The sequence below is a fragment of the Leptopilina heterotoma genome, unplaced genomic scaffold (assembly GCF_015476425.1).
Source record: "Leptopilina heterotoma isolate Lh14 unplaced genomic scaffold, ASM1547642v1 Lhet_120, whole genome shotgun sequence".
Classification (NCBI taxonomy): Eukaryota; Metazoa; Arthropoda; class Insecta; order Hymenoptera; family Figitidae; genus Leptopilina; species Leptopilina heterotoma.
In genome coordinates, this window is record NW_025110838.1 from 1,157,155 (window position 1) to 1,181,561 (window position 24,407).

The 24,407-nt window shown below is 25.4% G+C and overlaps 1 long non-coding RNA gene across 1 annotated transcript in view; it reads right to left on the reverse strand.

The window, feature by feature from the left end:
- Positions 1–24,407, reverse strand: part of LOC122510477 — a 73,046-nt gene that overhangs the window by 27,378 nt on the left and 21,261 nt on the right. The window contains exon 2 of the long non-coding RNA XR_006302446.1: positions 4,099–4,137. This is a non-coding gene — a long non-coding RNA (uncharacterized LOC122510477). The remainder of the gene's footprint in view (positions 1–4,098; positions 4,138–24,407) is intronic.

The window sequence follows — 24,407 nt, forward strand, 5'->3', positions numbered from 1 at the left end:
AAAAATATTTGTAATTTGAAGTTTGCGAAATGGAAAGAATTTTTTTGGGAATTAATTTTACGATTTTTGTTGGGTCAATAATTAGAAACTATAAAGAAACAAAGATAATATTGAATAATTTGAAAAGTATTTTTGAAAATTGTTAAGTTATTTCTGTTCTTAGATTTTTTTTTAGGACAAAAAAAAGTTTTTCCTATCAAAATTTTTTTGTCTGATTACAAAACTCAAAAACAGTTTTCATCTGGAAAAAAACATTTTTTTATAAGATAACTGTCCTGTCTTACTGCAAAGGATTTTTTCTACTTAATCGTAGTTTTTCCTGTCTAAATTTTTTTTGCTGACTTCAAAATGACTTACTCTACTTAAAAATAGTTTTCATTTGAAAAAAATAATTTTCTTATTAAAAAAACTGCTATATATCCTTATTACTAAAAATGTTCGGTCCGAGTGCAAAAAAAGTTTTCTACATAAACAATAATTTTTCCATAAAAAATTAAGAATAATATCAGAATCATTAATGTCTGACTATAATTCACTTTGTTTACTAGAAATAAACGTTTTCTTTCTTGAAGAATTAATTCTTCACTGAAAAATGTTTTTGTCTGACGAAAAAAAGACTTTTCTACTTCGAATTTTTTTTTTTTGACAAGATGAAAAGAATTTTTACTAAACAAACTCTCTTGTCTTGCTTAATACGTCATTACCTACTGAAAAGTAGTAATTCTCTAGAAAAAAGTAAAAACCGTTCTTTGTCTGACTAAAAACGATTTTATCTACTTGAGAGTAAGTGTTTTAATTTTAAATAAATTTTTTTTTTTTATTTAATCTTATGATTAACAATAAAAAATGTTTTGTTTTCTATTGTTAAAAACAGTTAAAATAGTTTTAAAAACAAATTCTAGTCTAACTACAGTCATTTATTTCTACTGAAACATATTTTTTTCCAGGAAATATACAACGTTCCACTTTTATAAAAGTTTATATTGTCTGACTATATTTGACCTTATCTACTTGAAAATAGTTTATAACTTGCAATTACAGTTTATATTTCTCCAGTAAAACGTACCTGTCTCGCTGTAGTCGACTTTCTCTACTTAGAACAGACTTTTTTCTCAGGAGATACATTTTCCACTGGGGAACTTTATTGTCTTTATCAAACTCGACTCTATCTCCTTGAAAAGTGTTTCTTTAGAAAATACAATTAATTTTCCCAATAGGAAATCTTTTTGTCTGACTGAAATTGTCTGTATTCACTTAAATACATAGTTTCATTCTTTAAAAAAAGGTATTTTGTCACTTTAAAATATTATTGTTCCAATATGGACGAATTTCACTAATTAGAGATAGTTTTTTCTTTAAAAATGAAGACATATAAATTTTCTTGTCTCACTGTTAGTAACTATTTCTACTTAAAATTTTTCTTTTTTTCAATGCAAAGAGGAGATTTTGCCTAATTTTTTCAAAACAACTTTTTTGTCACACTATTCTTGACTGTATCTACTTCAAAATATTCTTTATTTGTAAAAATACAAAAAACCGCCGTGCCTGACTATTACGTGCCTTATCTACTTAAAAAATATAAAAATAGTTTTTACTTGAAAAAGTCCAGAAAAAATTTTCTTGTCTGACTGACAACGAGTTTTTCTACTGAATCGTAGTTATTTTTACAAGAAAATGAGAATTTTGTTTCATAGTCCGACTTTAAAAGGCCTTATCTACTTAAATAAAGTTTTTACTTCGACAATTAAAGAAAAACGTTTTTGTCCGACTGTCAACGAGTCTTTTCCACTTAAACGTATAAAATTTCTTCCATAAAAGTGCACTTTCTACATAATCGTCTTGCTATTGATAACCGTATCTACTTAAAAGAAATTATTTTTTCTGCAAAACTCAAAATGCACTCCTTGTCTGACTAATTACGACTTTATTCACTTAATACTTGTTTTTATGCAGAAAAATTCAAAAATAACTGTTTTTCTCACTATTGTTGACTTTAACTACAGTTATTAAAAACAATTTTCCTCAAAAAAATATAAGCAAAAATTCCTGTCTGACTATTAACGTACTTTTTCTACTCATAGCTATTTTTCGTAACATAGAAATGTGATATTTGTTTGATCGTCTCTCTCTAGACGACTTTATCTACTTAAGAATAGTTTCTTCTGTGAAAAGTAAGGAAAACGCTTTATGTCTGACCATTATCGACTCTTTCTACTAAAACCCCTTTTTTTCTTTTTTCCTTCCTTTCTTTCTTCCAAAACAGTGATTTCTGACTCTTGAAATAATAAAAATTCACCCAAAACTAATTCCTTTAACAAATTAAAAATTCATAAATAAAATAAATAAATATCATAAAATAAATAAGTAAATAATAAATAAATAAACAAATGATGCAAATAATTGATAATTTTTCTCTCATATAGGAAAAATGATGAATTTATGAAAATCAATCGAAATCAATCAAAAACAGAAAAAATATATGCAAGATGCCCCTTATTGTTTTTGTTTCTGCACTTGACAAACACATAATGCTGACTCCGTGCACATATACAATTACTCTAGATTACAATGGAGGGTCATTCCACAATAATTCAACCAAGAAACATAAACACTGACAACTGGCGCATATTCTAGATATAGGTTTGTATTGTGTGTGCAGGTCGTGTGCAATATTTTTCACGGTTTCTATTTACCCTTATATATATATATATATAATCATGCGTGTGTGTGCGAACAGTATGCGAATAGTATGCAGTACACGTCACGATAGAGGGTGCTGTACGAAAAAGAAAAAGAAGAATATTATATACACCCTTAAATTTACGAGTTAAGTGTAATGAATTTTTCGCGGATATGCTGACAAAAAAGGCATTTTTTTTCATATTCTGGTCGCCATAAAAATGCAACGTCTAGAATTTTTCATTTTTCAAATATATGTATAATGGTGTAATATGAATAAGAATAAGTCTAATATTATTGCTTCATTTTTAAAAAATCTTTTTGATTAAATACTGAATGTTAAATATTTAATAAGAATAATAAATCTTCCTAAATATTAAATGAATAAAACATTAAATATTAGGAGAACATAGTCAGGGTTGGACCGCCTGTTGAACTTATTTTATAAATTTTTTTCGACTCTTTTTAAAACATAAATTTATGCTAGTGTTCTTCTTTAAAAAGTAGCGGGGGTCCAACCCTGACTATGTTCCCCTAAATACTATCTGAATATTAATTACTAAATATATTTAATATTAATTATTAAATATTAAATATTGACTATAATTTTAAAAAAATAATTCTGGAATAAAAGATAAAAATCTAAAACGAAAAATAAAGCAATCCAATGAAATAAACTGTTGATACTCAAATGGAACAAAAAAAATTCAAACAAACTTTACCAGCAATAAAAAGAAACGAATTTACGACATTACTAATAGCGACTATAAAAAAATTGTAACTAATTTTTCACTTGAAATACTAACCAAAGAAATAAGAAACCTATGATAAACGGATTTTAGAATCCATCTAAAAGTTAAGGATTATAAAAATAGAGGCACGCGACATTTCGTGAAAACTTCAAGTTAGATCGAATGTAATAATTTACAAATTTATGAGACAGAAAGGTTACGATTTCGATCATTTATATATAATACCATATAGTACTACTGGTATAAAGTAGTAAATAAAATTGGTTTCTTCATTTCTTTTTTTCTTTTATTTTTGACTACTCTTTTTCTTTTTTCACAGAAAAAAAAACTTCAGGTCCAATAAGTGTAAGTAAACGCGATCTGCCAATCGATCTAACACTCTTTTTTTTTCTTCGTTTTCTCTCTCTCTCTATCTTACCCTCAACTCTCGCGGTATAAGACGAAATGAAAAATACGTGAGAAGACTGAATAACTCAGGAAAAACTCTTAAAAGTTTCTCATCTCTCGTCGCCATTTTATTTCATTGACGTTTTACTGACATTTTCACATTTTACGGCGAGAATTCTGCTTTTTAAAGGTCAGCAATAAATTTTTTTTTTCATTAACTAAGTTTTTATGTATAAAATAGAAAAAAATGGAAAAGCAAAGAGAAAGGGGTAAAACTCACCCTTAAGGGTATTTCGATATTGGAGCAATTTCCCAACACCTGTAACAAAAATAGGAAACATTATTATTTTTTTATTGTTATATTATTATTTTATTTATTAATTTATTATATTATATTATTTTATTCACAGAAAAAGAAAATAATAATATAAAAAAATTAAGCAACTATAAATAATTTCTACAATTTAAAAAAAAATTTGAACCAATAATTTTTTTACAAATAGAAAATTTAAAAATTACTTTTTTTAAATAAAGATAAATTAAAATTTTTTTTTTCTTGAAAAAAAGTTTCTCTTTAAGAAACAAGAATCAAAAAGTTGAGAAAATTATTAGATTTATAATAAAGAAGAAATAAAATGTTTCTTGGATATAAATAATTTCCACACAATGTGACAATTTGAATGATAAAAATTATTCAGACCGGATGCTGTGACTAATTAATGATCAAAACAATGTCAATGAGTCACGACAAGGGACTTCTATATGTACTGCCGTGGCGTGTAATTAAATACGGGTATATCGTATTGCAAGTAAGTCGAGTGCAACGATAGAGTAAATACGATAAATCCAACTAGAAAGCAAGGACAAAAGAATTATTTCTGATTTAGTTAGAATTGAAAACTCATCAATTTAGAGACGAAAGATAAAAACGATTTTTCAACAATAAAACAATTATTGTCTCACAATTTTCGTATCAATATAGTATTTTTTTTATTGTGAAAAATTTAAATGTTATTAAAATTTTTCATTTATTATTCGAAAATATTTACTTCAAGGTAGTGTTTTAATTTTAATTAATAAAAATATTTAACACTACACAGTGGTAAATATTTAATTTAATAATTAAAAGTAAATATTCAAAAGGAGCAATAATAAATGAATTAAAATTCAATTAATATTGTTACTTTTTTAATAAATTACTTAATTACTACTTTTATGATTAATTAGGTAATTACTATTTGATTTATTTAATTATTTAATTATTTAATTATTTATTTTAATTTAATTATTTAATTGTAAGTGTAATTAATTAATTATAAATTTAATCAACATTTTTATTACCACATTTATTTTTTCCATTAAAACATAAAAAAAAATTATACGAATACAATCATAACAAGAATTTAATATTTATGATAGTAATAATTGTTGCAATAATAAATAATCATCAAAAGTTTCAATTTAAAAAAAAAATTTCTTTTCAAGTTTCCGTACGAACTACAAACTGAATTAAATCATAGTTTAAATCATATCGAACAATTATCTAATCTCAATTAACTAGAATAATGTACATTGTCCCAAAGAAACTAAGTAGACATCTGAGAGAAGCTAAATACCCGAGAACTTACCGTCTTTACATTAAAGTAAAGGGTAATAATTCATCAAGTACATGCACACACAACTTCTCCACCCACCATAATTATTAAAGTTTTCCAAGTCTCAAACAGAAATGAGACATTAAGACTGCCAACTTTTAAAAGGCGTGTTTTATAGTTCCAAAAAGAAACAAAATTTTTTTCCTTTTTGGTGGATAAATTTTCATTTATAAATAATGCACCATTTTCTCTAATATTTGAAGGGAAAAAAAAACGTTTTCAATTTCGGAACAAAAGTTCAACGAGTAATTTAAGGAAAAACGAAATAATTTCAAACTGTAATTCGAGCAACAAAAAAATTAAGAGCAGCAATAATTTGAGTAAAACAAAAAAGAATTAGGAGCAGTAAGAGTGAAAAAAGAATCAAGAACAGTAATTGAAGCGAAAAAAAAATTAAAAACAGCAGTAATTTGAACAAAAAAAAAATTTAGAGTAATAATGGAAACAAAAGAAATTAAAAGCAGCAGTAATTTGAGAAGAAACATAATTAAAAGCAGTAATATGAGCAAAATAAATTTAAACCATCAGTAATTTGAGCAGAAAAATAATTAAGAGCAGTAATTCAAACAAAAAGAATCAAAAGCGGTAATTGAAGCAAAAAAAAAATTAAAAACAGCAGTAATTTGAGAAAAAAAATTATTAAGGGCAGTAATTCGAGCAAAAAAAACAAGAACAGCAATAATTTAAGAAAAAAATTCAAATTGGAGTAGTAAAATAAAAATAAAATTAGAGTAGTAATTGGAGCTATAGATTTAAATAGCAACAGTAATTTCAGCAGAAAAAAAATGTAAGAACAGTAATTCGAGCAAAAAAAAAAAAAAATAAAAGCAACAGTAATTTAAGCAGAAAAAAAGAATTAAGAACAGTAATATTAGGAAAAAGGAATTAAGTTACAAAATCGATTGAGGTAAGAAAGCGTGATTATAGAAAATACTTTACGACAATCTTGATATTGTAATTTCAGGTGCATGTGTGATTTCTTTTCTTTTTTTTTTTTTGCACCTGGTCTCGCAGGCCATACAGTGTGAATGTGTATTTATTATTAGGGGCTAAAATACTCTCTCTCTCTCGTGTTGGGGGGTGTAAAACAGTGAGAGGCTATAAATTATTTTCCTTAATTAGAAACATTTTCGCGCAAAACGGCACTTGTGAAGGTACTTAAGTTACCGCAAAGTGCATTTTATCTGGCACTTTACCAGAAGGCAAATGAATTTTTCGGCAATTCTCTCTCTTTCTCTCTCCATGGTGCAGCAATTGTCTTTGCGGACAACTCTAGTATTATAAAGGAGCGGCTAAGTTTCATTATTATCACTAATGAATATTTTTCACATATTTTTTCCTGACATATATTTTAGTCATTATCATAATATTTATTTTTCACTTATTTGCATAATCAATCAACGAATGAATTAATTTTTATTTATTATAATTTAATTATAATAATTAATCAAAATATTTAATTATAATAATTAATCAAAATATTTAATTATAATAAGTAATCAAAATATTTAATTATAATAATTAATCAAAATATTTAATTATAATAATTTATCAAAATATTTAATTATAATAATTTATCAAAATATTTAATTATAATAATTTATCAAAATATTTAAATAAATATTTATTAAATATTTATCTACAATCAGTAAATGTGCTATTAATAAAAATTCCCGATGTTAACAGATCAGGAAGTAATAATTAAAATGTATAATGTATAAATTTTTTGCAAAATTATGCCTTCAAAAAAAAAAATTTTTTTTGTTGTTATCATATCGAAATTATTTTAGGTCGTAATCGCAAATTGTCGTGGTCGACTTTGTTGAAACGATAGAGTGAAAAAGAAGTGTATAGGAAAAAATGAAGAAAAAAAAAAAGTTGCATGCTGAACGACCTGCGGGGTTATTTTCATAGGATCGATATAATCTAAGTTAGTAGTGAGGCCAATGTTCTGCTGTGAAATAATTTCTCCTAGACAAATGAAACCAACATTATATATATTATATATGTCTATGTGTACATGATTTATGTACTAAATATATCATTGCGCAAAACTATTATAATTATATCCCATATAGTACTAAACGCCAATTTGTTATTTATCTTCCGAACATTCCTCCATTTATGAGAATCATTTAAATACACGGTGATGTATTATATCTTCACAGTGATAAATTACTATTTTATTTTGTTTGTTATTATTATCATTATTATCACTGCTATAAAAATTATAATAATAATAATAATAATAATAATAATAATAATAATAATAATAATAATAATAATAATAATAATAATAATTAGTATTATGCCTATTATTACTATTCTTATATTATTATTAATGTTATTAGTATTTTAAATAGTTTATTGTATTTTTTTTATTTTTATTGTTTAATTTAAATTGTTATTATTATTAATATTAGTAATTTTTGCTTTGCAGGGTAAGAGAGGGAATAATTATAATTTTTATCTACTAATTAATATGAGAATTATTTTTATAGCTTCGACAGCCTAGTGGTTAAAGCGTTAGGCTAGTAGTTCGTAGGTCCCAGGTTCGATTCCCTACAGCGTCATATATTAGAATTATTTTTAATATATTCTACAAAGAACAAATAGATGATTATTATTAAAAAAAATAATTATAAAAACAAAGCAATATAATTATTATCAGAACAAAAAAATATAATTGACATAAAAGCAAAAAAAAAATATAATTGTCATAATAATAAAAAAATAATTATTATCACAAAACAAAATTATTATCATAAAAATAATAACAAAATAATCACATAAATATTATAATGCGGAAAATTAAAATACACCATTTTCCTGGAAAAAAAGTCTTATATTCAAATAAAAAGAAGAAAAAATAGAGCAGTAATAAATTTTCCTCAATATAATTCATTCATGAATTTTCTAAAACGTCCCGTGTGGAAAATGAAAATTGGTCCTAGCCAGGTCCTACCTATTTTGCCCTGTTAATAGCTTGGTCCTAGGTTGGCAGTGTAGGTTGGACCAACAATGGGTTGTGATGCGATTCTAGCCTGGTCCTAACTTGGGAGCCTAGTTAGGACCAGTTTATGGGTCCATTTTAGGACCTAGAAAGGACCATCTCAGACAGTATTTTCTATTTCATTATAATTTTAATTAGTTAATAATATTTGTTAAAGAAATAACCTAAATTATTAATAATAAGTATTAGTTTTAATTAATTATTATTTTTTTCAATTAAGTGATGACCAAAAGCGAATTCATAAATAATGTTAGTATATGTAGAGATTAATATATATTCCTCTAATATATACATTAAAAATTATTAAAAAATTAGAAATTTGTTAATTAAATTATTTTACAGTATATATAATTATTAAATTGCATACTTATACGAATACAACGCAGAAAAATCGGAATAAACGCAAACCTAAGAAGTAAATAAAATCTAACGCACGCGGGAATCGAACCTACGACCTACGGACTACGAGACTAACGCCCTAACCACTATGCTAATGAAACTAGTTGAGATCAAAATTTTTATTGTCAGTGACTTGTGGACTTGCTTTTGATGATTCAATATAGTAATTATTGACACTAATACACGATAATAAATAAAAAAAATAGTTTAACAACAACAGTAATAATAAAATAATATCCAAATATAAAAATTCAAAAATTAATATTTTTATATTATATCAAGAAAAAAAATATCTGTACATTTTCGTTAAAAACAGGTTTTTCATTGTTCTCAATCATTCTTAACATTAATTTCTTTGTCTAAAAAAAATATTCGTCTTTTGGACTTGGAAATTTTTCCTAATTAATTAAGCGGGTGATCCACTTTTTAAAAAAATGTCAAAAAAATGTATGTTAAAAACACGTTTTTCATTATTCTAAATCATTTTAAGCATTAATTTTTTGTTGCAAAAAATTTTTTAGCCTTGGACTTAGAAATTTTTGCTAATGAAACTAGGAAGCCCAGGTAGGTCCTGGGTTGGACCTGGGTGGGTCAGCCCACATTCGAATTGCAATATCTCTTAGTGTTTAGCACCAACTTAAACGAAATGATAATTATATTGCAGTCTGTATCTGTTTAAATAAATATATAAATTTTGCTGTTTTATTAACTTTTGTAACAAATTACTTAAAAATTTGCAGTTTTTTATCTAACTTCGCGATTATTACACTTGAGTAGTGAAATATGAAGATAATTTATAATTTTAACAATTCAGCATTTGTTTAAACAAAAAATTGTTGTTATTTATTAATTCTTAAGACAATAAAGCGTCTAGACACTTGTAGTCTTTTAAAATTTTGCAATTAACTAATCTGAGTATTTACTTATTGCAAAATTAGAAAAAACTGCTAGTTTCTAGGTTGATTGTGTAAAAAGTTAGTAAATAACAATTATTTGTTTAAACAATTGCTGAATTAATAAATTAATAAATTAACTTTATTTTATAGTATTTGTATAATTTTCTGATTTATGTCAAACAATAAATTGTTTAAACAAATATGATTATCAATTAATTTTATAAATATTAATTGAGAATATTTATCAATTTTTACATGTTTTTCATGTATCAATTTTGACACTTTATTTTCCTAAAAATTTTTCTAAGTCATAACTGGATCTCCTAGCTTGTACCAAGTTAGGACCAGCCCAGGATATATAAAAAGGGGTTGCCAAGTTAGGTCCAAGCTAGGGCTAATAATCATTTTAGGCATAGCATGGTGATTTCTACACGGGGTAATCAGACTGTAATTACTAATTATTGATTTCTCAATGTGTATATTCAAGAAAGTTTACAGAGGTTCTTCCTCCATATATGTATAAATAAATGTATATATAACTATAGCGTGTATGTATGTTTAAGTCTTGCCTGTAAGTTTGAAAACTTTTCTAATTTGAAAGTATATCTTGTCGAATTTACCATAGTAATTTAATTTGCATTCCTCCTTCTTCTTCGTCGATCAACTAACGCCACTTTTTTCGGTTTTTTTTTTGTTTCTGTTTATTTTCGAAGACTCAATGTCATATTTTTACCTTCATTATATTACATGTACATATCAAATTGATTCCATCAGACTGATAATTTAAGTTTCTTTATATAGATAGCACCTGCTGTAAAACTTGTATATTCAAACATTGTTCATTATTAATTTCTTACTTACGCCAGTAGAAGGTAAATTTCGATCTTTTTTATTTTTATTTATTTATTTACTTATTTTTATATTTTCATTATTATCATTTTCATTTTTATTATTAGTGAATTATTATTAGCATCAGATATTTATTAAGAATAAATATTAATTATTATTAAATTATATAATAACCAAATTTTTTATTACCAATCAAACATTTATAATATTAAACTAATTAATATTGATAGTAAAAATACTTACTATATTTATTATTTATTTATTTTTGGTATTATTATAATAATAATAAAAATAATAATTTTCTTAAATATATTAGTTTATTATTGAAAGTATAATAATTAATAAAGGACCGAACTTAGAAAATTGCAAATAATTTTTTTTATCATTAGTTATTATCTGATAGTATAATTAATAGAGGACTGAACTCAGAAAATAGCAAATAATTTTTTCTTTCTCCTATGATTTATTTTCTAAGATGTTTTAATTAATATCTCGAGGAGTGTGTCTCGCAGCAGGTGGGAAATTTCTTCTCTCGCGTTCAATTCAAAGTGGTTTTTGAAGAACGGAGACACCTAAAACCAGGAACTTGGCAGTGACGCAAGAATGTAGGTCAAGGGGTACAATTCTCACACTCCTGGTACAACTCTCAACTCAAAGGAACTAATTTGCTGCAAATTCCAACCCTGGAGGCAGAGAGAGCTTTCATTTTATTCTCTGTACTTTATATATGCAGTCATCGTGTCATACATTCATGCACAACAAGAATCTATATTTTATACTTTATTCTTTACTCATTTTTTTTTTGCAAAAGAAAAAAAATACAAAAAAGAAAAATTTTTCAAATTCCATTATAACGCTCCAATTATTATTTACCACTTCTTTGCCATTTTTATTTTTTTATGAAATAAAGAGTTTATTTCAAAACACGTTTATTTTTTAATAAAAAATAAAAATTATATTATTAAAAATAATATAAAAAAAAATAAATAAAAATAAATAAATAAAATGACAAAATATACATCTTGGACTAATAAAAATTATAATTCAAATTAATAATTATTTTATACTAATATTATTTTAATAATTGTAAATAATAATAATAATTCCAACAATAAAAAAATAATACCTAGTAATAATGATAAAGGAGTACTCTGATAAAGTGATTGTAATTATTGTTATTGTTTTTCATGTTCAACTTATTTTTATTATTCACATTTTTTAATATAAAACAGACAAAAATATACGTAAAGTTAAGAATTATTTTTCGGTAATATATTCTTTTTCGTTAAACGAGATAAATTTTGATTTTGAAGATTCCTCTATTAAAATAGAAAAAAAAATAAAAGTTCACTTTCCTGCAAAATTGAGTGACGGGATAGAAAAGAAGTGCAAATAGACTGGATTCATTTGCCTCCAGCGAAATCCCTTTTTAATTGAATTTTATCTAGATTAATTGACGGATTATTTTCACTTTCAAGTAAATTTTTTTTGTTTCATTATTTTTTATAACTCTTTTTGTATAAAAAAAATATGATTTTAACTATTATCAAAAAAAGAAAAAAAGATTACTGAAAAAAAAATAAAACAATGTCAATGTATTTTATTAAAACGTTCAGTGGGGAGAGTAGAAAAAAAGTCACACATATACAGAAAAGAGAGAGAATACACTCACTCTCTGTAATAATTGAATTCGCGTATCTCGTTTCACAAACTGGGAATGAAGGTTGCTTTTTATTTCGGGAGGGTTTTTTTTTTTTGTTTTTTTTATTTTTCCTTTCACTTTTCGTTTGCATGATGAGAGTGCAACTTTCAATGTAGTCTGCAATTAATGATAGTCTAGAAACCAATTTTCCTTTAAATTGACGTTGGCAATTTTTTTTTCAAATTACTTCTTTACATGTCAAATGAAATATTGTTCTAATTGAAAATTCTTATTGCTTCAATTTTTTCCCATGGACTTCAAATAATTAAAAGAATTTCCTATCTGTTTGATATTTTCTTTTTTTTAAATTAAATTTTATTGTTGTTAATTATTATTGTAGTGTTATTATAGTAAATAATAATTCTATTATAATTATTATATTATTACTATTATTATTTTTTTTAAATAACAGACGCGATACTGCAGTGATATTTATACCCCGACAATTCTGTCTCGTTTGCGAGAGGATTCGCACGCCGTCTAGGCGGGAATTTACGAAACTTATTGGCGCGAAATTCAAATTTAATAGAAACAGAAAAGCGAAGTAAATAATTTTTAAATAATAAATAATGTTCAAAATAATTTAAGATTAATTTACAAAATAATTTGCAAACTATTCATTTAAATAAAATCGAAGTTAAAATTAGTTGAAATTTATTTAAATAAAATCGATGTTAAAATTAGAAAATAAAAAAAATATTCAATTTATAAAAAATGCAGTCGGTTGAGAAAAAATTCTCGATTTTCTTATATTATAAAAAGTAAAAAAAAAATTAAAAAAAAATTCTTCCACAAAAACATTTTTTCAACATTCTTTTCGAAAAAATGGATTCAAAATAAGTATCAAATTACGATAAACTGGCTGTAAGACAATAGATTAAGTACCCTGAGGGGCTACGAACCATAAAGACCAGCCGAAAGTATAAAGTTACCCCTTTTCGAAGGAGCCGCCCAAGGATCGCTTTACTATATATAAAAGATGAAGACCACAAGGCATTCTTTTCAAAGTATAGAATAGAATTTCGTCTAAACGATAAAAGTTTCGTCGCCCGGATGTCTCAATCTTTTAACACCTTTATTTCATATACAATGTTATTATAGAATCTCAATTCTCTTTTATATATTCCAAAAGAAAAGAGCAACAATTCACAAAAGATTTCTCTTTCAAACAAAAATTTTAATTAAATGTATCTTCAGATTATTTTGTATAAGAAAGTCATTTTGAACAAAAAAAAAATGATGCTTCCTTTGAAAATTGTTTCCTGTTTTTTGGTCAAGTGTAAATAAAAATAGAGGCGAGATTTTAATCAACATTCTTCTTAATTTTTTGAATACTTTCATTTTTTATTTTCTTTCTTTTATATTTTAATTTTTTTTTTTTATTTATTTAAATTGAAAAAAAATTTTATATTTTAATTTCTTTTCGTATTTTAATTTAAATTTAAAAAAATATCCTATTGGTTTAGAGGAAGCGAAAATTTATTTTTGTATTTTAATTTGAATTCAAGAAGAAATACATATTGTTTGGAAAAAATGGAAATTTATTTTTGTATATTAATTTGAATTAATAGATAAATATGTATACTGCTTTGGAAAACATTTATTTCTGTATTTTAATTTGAATTAAATGAAAAAATATAAATATGTATTGATTTGGAAGAAAAATGGAAACTTGTGATTTTAAAAAGCTTGCGAGAAACGCGTCTAAAAAGTTGATGTTCCAGTTGAACGTGAATATAGAAATTTTCCATGAATGCAACAAACTACAGACGCTTGAGATAACATATTACAATTTTAGAAGAGAAATTTCACATTTGTTGGAGAGTAGAATGACACTAGAACAATAGTGAATTCAAGTAGCAACAGGAACCGAAAACCACATTACACGGTTAGACACTTCCGGTGAGAATGAATCCGTAACACGAAAATACAAAACACATCCCTCATTTCTAAATTTAAATTTTATTTTTCCTTTTTTTTTATTTATAAATTTTAAACAAAAATTTTGATTCAAAAATTAGTTGACAATTATTTTGATATTTTTACAAATGTAATTTTTTTTCGTAATTTTTTTTGCAATTTTTTGTCCAAACACAATTTTTCATTTTTGCCTAAACAAAAAGTAGTTTTTTCCAGTTAGAAATCTCTTTTTAATTTAATGGCAAACTCTTAATATGAATAAAAAAGAAAAACTTTCACGAAACATGAGGGAAATTTTTGCCAATTTAATTTTAGAATTTACAAGAGGATTAATTTGGTAGAGTATTTTTATTATTATTTTTATTTCAAAGCCGTTTTCATACGGTCAACCGACTGTGCGGAAGTAAGAAAAATAGAATGAATCCGGAAGCTCCTCTGGGAAGCTTTATAAGTCAAAAAAAAAACGAGAGAAAAGAATAAAATGCCTGGGAAAGAATCTCTCTTGGCGAATTAATACGCGAACTTTTGAACATTCAACCTCGCGGCTAAACTACCTCAGGAGTTATTGAATTTCAAAAAAGAAACTTTCTTGCCAAGTGAGGGAAAATCATATTAAAAAAAACAGTTCACATAAGTTTTCTAATTGGAATTCGTACATTTTTTCACTTATAACTTGCAAATAGTTAAAATTCGCTGAATTAGAATTTTCTGAATTAAAAAATACTTTCGAATAATTATTCATTCACTACGAGGATAATTTTCCTTTTTTGACAAATTTGCAATTTTTGCAAAAATTGTTCTCTATTTCCACTTCTTGAATAATTCAAAAATAATCATCAAATAATTTTAAAGTAATTTTAAAATAATCTGCAAAGTAATTATCAAAATAATAAATAATTTGCAATGTAATTATTTAAATAATAAATAATTTTTAAAGTAATTTGCAAATAATAGACGCGATAGGGCAGTGATATTTATACTCCCTCGATTTCATCCCGTTTGCGAGAGGATTCGCACGCCGTCTAGGCGGAAATTTACGAAACTATTGGCGCGAAATTCAAATCCAACGAAAACAAGAAAGCGGAGTATAGATAATTTTAAAAATAATTTGCAGAATAATTTATAGAATAATTTACAGAATAATCTTCAAATTAATTTGCAAAATATTCTATAAAAAAATTTTCAAAATAATTCTCAAAATTTAGTTTCTTACAAAAAAAAAAATTCCACCTATAAAAATCGATGAACACACATAAAAATTTTTCTTTGGGAAAATTTAAAAATTCATTTCACGGCAATCGGGAAATGGAGAATTTTTTTATCGTTTTTTACAAATTTTATTGGAGGATTTCGAAAATGATGAGAGAGACTCGATAACAATCGAGTGAAAGGAGGAAAGATGATTAGTATCTCGATCGGCAGGTATGTCCATTAAGATGGTGCGCGATTAATCAAAGTGTCATCGTCAAAGGTGCAAGAGAGCTATAAAGTTCCGGCGGAACATAGGCGTTCGTCGATAAATCACACGTCTAATCACGTGCACGGCATGTCCGGAAACGGACGAGGACGTGAACTCGAGAATGTAATGCGTTACAGGACAGGGACTATATAGATTCAATGTCCATATACATTACAATAAAAGATGACAGTTTGACCCATTCAATTGATAGTTTAAATTGATTTCCCCTTTTCATCTTTATGATAAATTAAATTTTTAAAAAATAATGTTTTAATAATATTTTTATTTTACTAGAAATGTATTTTAATTTAAATAGTATCTTTAACGTGTATTGTTATAATAAAATTTAATAGTACATTTATAGTCTCGTGTAGTCATTTGTTTTAGTATTTTCAATTAATTCTCGCAATATTTAGATAATATTTAAATATTTAAATTAAATTAATATTATTATTTTTTATTTTTTAAATAATATTTACAATTACTAGAGTAGAAAAAAATATTATGAGTTAATAAAAAATACTATGAATTTAATTAAAATATGATGAGTTAATAAAAAATAGTATGAATTAAAAAAAAAATATTATAAGTTTTAAAAAAATACTATTTAGAAAAAAATACGAGTTGTATAAAAAATACTATGAATTTATAGAAAATACTACGAGTCTATAAAAAAATACTATGAGATGATAAGAAAATACTATGAGATGATAAGAAAATACTATGAGTTCATAAAAAATACTACGAGTCCATAAAAAAAAATGCTATGAGATTATAAACAATATCGTATCAATAAAAGAAAAAAAAGTAACGAGATTCTAAAAATACTGAGAAACTAAAAAAAGACATAATGAGACTATAAAAAGGAAACTATAAAACTAAAGAACCTATACGTGACTATAAAAAGAAAAACGTCACGAGAGACTTTAGAATGGATGGACAATTTACAAGAATAATAAAAAAGACCTATGTAAACTATCGACAAACAAGAAAGGCATTAGTGTATAACAGGAAGTAAACATACCACACGACTTAAAATGCAGTAGATAAACGCAAAAATAATTGTGTCTTTTAAGGGTCACAATTATTTTTGTCCAGAAAATTTTTTTTTCGTAAAAATTATTATCGCAAAAAGTACCTATATTATTTTTTTGTGAAAATTATTTTCGTAAAAAACAATTATTTTTCTTTAAAAACTTATTTTCTTAAGAATTATTTTTGTTCAAAAATTATTTCTCTAAACAATTACTTCTATTTTATGTCAGTTAGTTAATTTTATCTAAAAACACAATTTTTAAACCATTATTTTTATTCAAAGCTAATAATTTTGCAAGGAAAAAAAATTCACGTCGATAAATTTCACAGCGTAACTAAAATCCCTTGTCTTAAGGACTATTTCTTTTTTTTGGTTCACAAACACTGAGAAGAAGAGCGGCGGCGTTGAAAGTCTAAAATAGATTAATCATTAAACAGGACAGCTGAACTCTCATTTCCTTTTTCATTTTCAGAAGGAGAATTACTACTGTGCTCCTTATCTAGTTCTACTGAAGTGAGCTGAATCAGCGTTCATCTCCTGCAAGAGTTATAAATCTAATCGATTTTTTTTTCACCCCGACGCTAGTTATTCTTACTTAGAAGGAGTAATAATACCTCCCTATCACATCTCGATAAAAAAAAAATAATATCCCATTAAATTGGAATCATTTTCATTCGGGATTGATCGCATTAAAAATAGTATAGTAATAGTTGCCATCAAGAGTAATTTCTCTGTTTGAAATTATATTTTCGTAATTTATTTAAGTAATTCGTAATTTTTTTAATTATTCAGTAATTGATTTAAAGAATTCGTAATTATTTTTATTATTCAGTAATTTATTTATTTATTCAATTTTCTGTTATTCAATTAAATTATTTTTCAATTTATTTAATTGTTCAGTAATTTATTTAATTATTTACAAGTTTTTTTAATTGTTCAGTAATTTATTCAATTATTTACTAGTTTTTTTAATTATACAGTAATTTATTTAATTATTTAGTAATTTCTTTAATTACTCAGTAATTTATTTACTTATTTAAAAAATTATTAAATTACTCAATAATTTATATAATTCAATTTCAGGAATTCGATAATTGAATTTGTTTTCAAATTATTATCAACATTATTATAAACAGTTTATTCTTTAAATAAATTCACCGTTTGTAACTGCTGTGAGGATAATAGACTCGAGTGATACTTATACCTGGTCGATTGCATCTCGATTGCGAGCGGATTTTCATGCCCCCTAGGCGGAACATCACTAAACTTTTGGCGCGAAATTCAAATTTGAACAATTCGAAAAAGCAAAATAATCAAATAAAAACAAGACAAAAAATTCATTTTTACTTCTTTCTATCTACTACATTCCACCAATTTGCCAAATTTAGAAAAAACTTTAGTTCCAAAATGAAAATTTCATAAATAATCACGTAAAAAATAAAAAATACCAAAAAGAACTGAGAATAATGATAGCAAAACAAAAAAAAAAATAATGATATTAAAACTAACTGTAAAAAGAAAGAATGAAAGCAAACACATGAAAGAATATATTCTAAAGAAGGAAAATTATATTCTCTAGTACAAAGCACACCTGACGAGACAGAATATCTTCCGCATATTGTATGAGCAATGAGAGTTCCATTAAACAGAGAAGCTAACAGCGAGAGATACTCTACAGGAGATATGGTGTCAGAACTTGAAACTTAAAGTCATTTGGACTAAGTTTGCAACTGTTTCCTACACTTTAGACGCATGTTTAGATTTAGAGGTGAAGCAGACGAGAGAAGGATAGAGTGATACCATGGGGAAATCCTCTGAGGTTTACACATTCACGCACATATAGTACATATATATATATATATATATAGTGAAGAGAATTTCCTCTACGCAAATATGCTAAATCCCCCCTCCCTCCCTTCCTCTCTCTACCAAAACTAAATTTGTCCACCAATAACGTCAGTTCCGAGAAAACCGCAAATCAAAGTTTTACCCTTAAACCTCAATCTTCCATCTGCCCTACGAAAAAAGTTTTGCGGCTTTCCTAGTTCTGAAACCCTTCCCCTCTTCTTAGGAAGCTTCACAAATCTAAACATTGCGGGAAAGCTATCGAAATTCATCCCTTTCAAGTTTACTTATTGCAAAAAAAAAATATAATTTCCATCTGTGTATAAACTATTTAAACTATAGAAATTAATGTTTGAATTTACATTAATTTTCGTAAATTTAATTTTTTACTTCGAAAGTCTTTTTAGAGAAACTAAGAATACTTTTATTACACATTTACGTTTGGTTTTTTTATTTTTGTTATTTATTTAAATTTGGTTTTTTTTTTTTTTTTTTGAAGCGGTTTTTTGTGAAAGAAACGAAATATAAAGTTGGTCATTGGAAATTTACATTCAACGAATTGCTGGTAGCGAGAGAAAAACACACCACGAAACCAAATTGAGAAACGCTATACGATTCTAGATTTGCACTTCGAATGCAACAACGTTAGCAGGCCGTACACGCTTTTGCCATTTGCAAACACAAACTTGAAACAGTTACTTCTGGAAACGACAGAATTGTTGTGTACACTCACTGTCCAAGGAGGGCGTGCGTACAAATGCATTTTCGCAAATTAAAATTTAGATACCCCAGACAAAGAAAAAATTATTTCCTTAAATAAATTACTCTCTTATTTTAAAATGAGAAAAATTAAACAAATTAAATTACAAGCGCAAAAATTAAATTTACATTTATGAAAAAAGTGACTTTGTCACTTCCAACCGGGAATAAAACAAAATTCAAAAAGTTGGCAAAGTGATAATTAAAATAAAAAAAAAATATTGAAACAGTTAATAAAATTTATTTTTATTTCTATTAATATACACGGACAACGCTCTTTATTACAAATAAAAAAGACAAATATTTTTAAATAATAAAATAAAACTAACAAGAAAATAAAATTACCGATAAAATTAAATATTTATACTCCGTTGACTCCGTACCGTTTGCGAGAGGATTTGCACGCCGTCTGGGCGGGAACTTACCGAACTATTGGCGCGAAATTCAAATTCAATAAAAACGAGAAAGCGAAGAAAATGAAAATAACAGTTCAAATTTATCGATAAGATTAACAAACAATAAAAATACATGTAGAAAAATATAAGAATTATAAAAAAACAACAAAATGCTGCCTGCGAACCCAAACGACAGTAAACGAATCATTCCAATTTAAAAATACGCCGTAAAAAATTCTAATTTCTAGAACAATTTATATTTTTATTCCCGGTAAACCGCATTTTTTTTTTCTAAAACAAATGCAACCACTTACATACTCGAAACACGACCATCGATCATATAAGTTTGCAGACAGAGTTGAAATTACTTCAAACATGAGATACACTACGCTACAAGATTTTTTCTCTTTCTCTCTCAATTTTTCTCTTTTCGTTTAATCGCGTGACTCGCAAATTCGTCCGAGCGAAAAATTAAGCTCTCAAAACAATTTTATATAATATCCACCTTTATGTCAGATAATATTAAATATTTTGTCGGCACTTTGACAAAAAAAAAAGAAGAAGAAAAAATTCGTCACTTTGTCAACTATTTGCATTTTTATTATAAAGTTTTTTTAATATATATAGTGAGTATTTTTTAAAAAGCAAATAAAGAGAAAATATTTAGAAAAAAAAATAGAAAGCTAATAGAAAGGAAAAAAAATATGAAATATAATTAAAAAACTTTGTCTCTCTGAGAGTGCTAAAAACGAATATTCATACAGCAGGTATATATATAAATAAATCGAGGAATGAACTGACAGGTGTTTCGCAGTGATTCTCCGCGAATACTCTCTTGTTATATTGTGTTTGTACCCCCCCTTTCGAATACAGAAAAAAGAACCGGTCCCATTGAGACTACAGGGATTTTTATATATCCGTGCATTGTACAAAAAACTTTCATCTGTTCTTCCTTTAAAAACAAATTTAAACAATAAGAGAAAATAAAGGAGAAAAAATTGCAGATATCTTGGGGGAAAGAATTGTCAATTATTTTCAAATCTTTTTTTTTTTTTTTTATTGGAAAAGAAATTATATATTCTGCCTAAATTTTCACTATGTGGTAAAAATTTAAATAAAAAAATTATTAACTTTTTATTTGAATTTTTATCACGTAGTGAAAATTTAAAATACGTACCTATAATAAAAATTATGTACGTAATATAATAAAATTTGAAAAGTTTAGAGAATTAAGAGAAAGAAGATAAATATAATTATAAGAGGTAAAAAATAAAATAAAGTTAATAAAAAAATTAAATAATTGGCTAAATTTTATATATACGTTAATAAATTACTTGTTAGTAATAATTATTAGTCGAATAATTATTTTGTTGCCAAAAATGAAAATAATAGACGCGATATAGGGCGCACTGACATTTATACCCTGTCGACTCCATCTCATTTGCGAGAGGATTCGCATGCCGTCTAGGCGGGAACTTTCGGAACTATTGGCGCGAAATTCAAATTTCAAATTTAAATTCAAAATCGAAAAAGCGAAGTAAATGGAAATAATTCTTAATATTCGATTTTATCGATAAGAATAACATATTATTAACAATAATAATAATTAATTAATAACAAATAATAACAGTTATTATAAAAAAACAGTAAAATATCACCAACTTTTTTAGTTAGATAAAAAGAAATCATATTTTACAAATATAATAGTTAAAAAAAAATTGACAAATTTTTTATTTTATAGGATAAATTTCCCAGAATGTAAAAAGTAATTTCAGGCATAGAATCAAAAGAAAGATAAAAGAGAATAAATTTTTCCGTTTGTGTAAAATTTTCCCTTGATACAAAACAGAAAAAATCGAAAAAAAACACTTGATTCTTTCGGAAATTATAAAGCTGAGCCAAATATATTTACCATATATACCCTTTGTAAAATAATTTTACAAAGCATTTACAGAAACAGCAAACGTTTAATGTGTGTTGTAACATTTTCAACAAAAGATACGCGTTTCATGAAGGGCGAACATCTCTTAATTACTCATCAAATTAGAGGAATAGTGCAAATGAAAAGGGGGTTTTAGTAAGTGGTTTCAAGTGGGTAAAGTTGGAAATTGGCAGAAAATTTATACATGTATATGCGAATATATATACCTGTTGTGGGTATATATAGGAGAATCTTTCACAAAGTATAGACGTTAAAATGCATGCAGAATGTAGATTGTATATACGTGGATCCAATACAGGTACGATATTTACACACTATACTATACTTTTTTACTATGTACTTAAAAGGGTCAAAAAAAGAAAAAAAATTACTAAAAAAAAGGAAAAAATGCTCAGAAACTGGTTCCTTGCAGACTGCTTCTTTGTGATACGATTTAAATACGCTTTTTCGAGTGTAAGCGATAGCCAAGTACAATGTCCTTAACAGGATGGTTCAATCTTTCTGCATAATCTATTTCCTGCAACGATAAGACTGACGCGAATATTTTTTTTACAATAATAATGACAAATGTGAAATGTGAATAAATTTATTTCGTGTTTTAATATTTATTTCGTATTTTACGTTTTCTGATTCTGAGATATTTTTAAAAAAAGAAATTTTTTAAATTTATTAAACATTTCAACTGTAAATTTAAAATAATTAATAATAATAATAATAATAATGATAATAATAATAATAATAATAATAATAATATGTGTTTTTAATTTATTTTTAATAATAATAATAGTTATAAAAGTAATTCAAGAAAATAAATAAAATTAGAAATTGATAAAATGATAGCTTTGGTAAGTGATACTTATACCAAAGTGAATTCCGTCTCGTTTGCGGGAGGATTTTCATGCCCTCTAGGCGGGACTTTACAGAACTTTTGGCGCGAATTTCAAATTTGAATAAATAGAAAAAGCAAATAACCAAATAAAAAGTTGTTTAATCACGAAATCTAACCTAAAAATATATTAAAATATAATTAAACAATTATTCAAACACTTTATTAATTTAAACAATTAATTAACCAATTTATTAACCAATTTATTAATTTAAACAATTAATTAAAAATTAAATATTTATTTCCAATTCTACGAAAAAAATTCTAAAAAAGGCAGAAATTTTTTTTGATAATTTTATTTATGAACACCTTTAATAGTCAATAAATTGTTAAAAGAAATTAGAAAATTTTTTTTTTTAAAAATTAAATTACAATAATCGTATTATTGTATCGAGTAAAACGTAGCAATTATCGCCTTGGCAGATGGTAATTTGTATGTATAATTTTTATATGACGATAATAACACCTGGTGGAGTCGAAAATATATTGCGCTAGAAAATTACAACATTGTAATTTGTAGCAGACAAATTCAGCTGTAGTAAAAAAAAAATTCGGCGTAAAAAAAATTTTTTTTTGAGTAATACTTTGAAAGATATATAGATAATGGTGATTTTGAAAAATTATTATGCGACAACATGCACGCGATCGACGATACGAAATCCGTGAGGCGAAGTGCATATATACATAGAAAGAAAGAAAGAGATATAGAGAAGTGGAAAGAAGGATCCGGCATACCTGAAGAGCAGGTGTTCTTTGAATCTTAAACCACTCTCAGTTCTTTCTCGATATCTCGCCTTTACATTCTCTAAACGAGACACGTTCTCTTAACCAGAATTTGGTATCATTTTTTTGAATTTATACGCCAAAGTGTATAAATAAAAAATGTGAAATTTTACTACTTTCGAAAGTTATAACTACTACTACTACTACTACTACTACTACTACTACTACTACTACTACTACCGCTACTTCTACTAATACTATATCCGGAAAAAAATATATTTGACTTAGAGTCCAGATAGTAAACTTTTTATTTGTTTCAATTTCGAATAAATTTTATTTCGTCTAAATAAATTTTATCCGTTTCAAATAATTTTTTTGGTCCAAATAAATTTTATTCGTTTCAAAAACATTTTTGTTGGTCTAAAAAAATTTTATTCGTTATAAATATATTTTTTTTGGTCCAAATAAATTTTATTCGTTTCAAATACATTTTTTTTTGTATAAATAAATTTTATTGGTTATAAAGTATAAACAAATTTTCTTTGGTCGAGATAAATTTTATTCGTTATAAATAAATTTTCATTGGTCCAAATAAATTTTATTCGTTATAAATAAATTTTCTTTGGTCCAAATAAGTTTTCTTCGTTTCAGAATCATTTTCGTTGATCTAAATAAAATTTATTTGTTTCAAATAATTTTTTTCTGATCTAAATACATTGTATTTATTTCAAGTAAATTTCATGTTGTTCAAATAAAACTTTTATTTGTGTCATATAACATTTTGTTTAAAACAAATAAATAATATTTCACACTAATACTACTACTACGATAAAAAAAAGGTTTTTTAACATTAACGTATAAACAAATAATTTATTTTCGAAACATGTCATTAATATTTTTAAAAACAAAAATTATGTAATTACTTTTAACGAAACATTTTCGCATTTAAAGAGCTCAATTATCCTCGCTGTACGAAATTCGAGCTTAATCGAAAAAGCTTCATGGAATGTTTTCCAATTATTCTGTTAAACTCTCCTTTTTACAATGAAGAAAAAATTGTATTTAATTTAAATAAACGATTACTTGTCAAATTATCAAATAAATATTTAT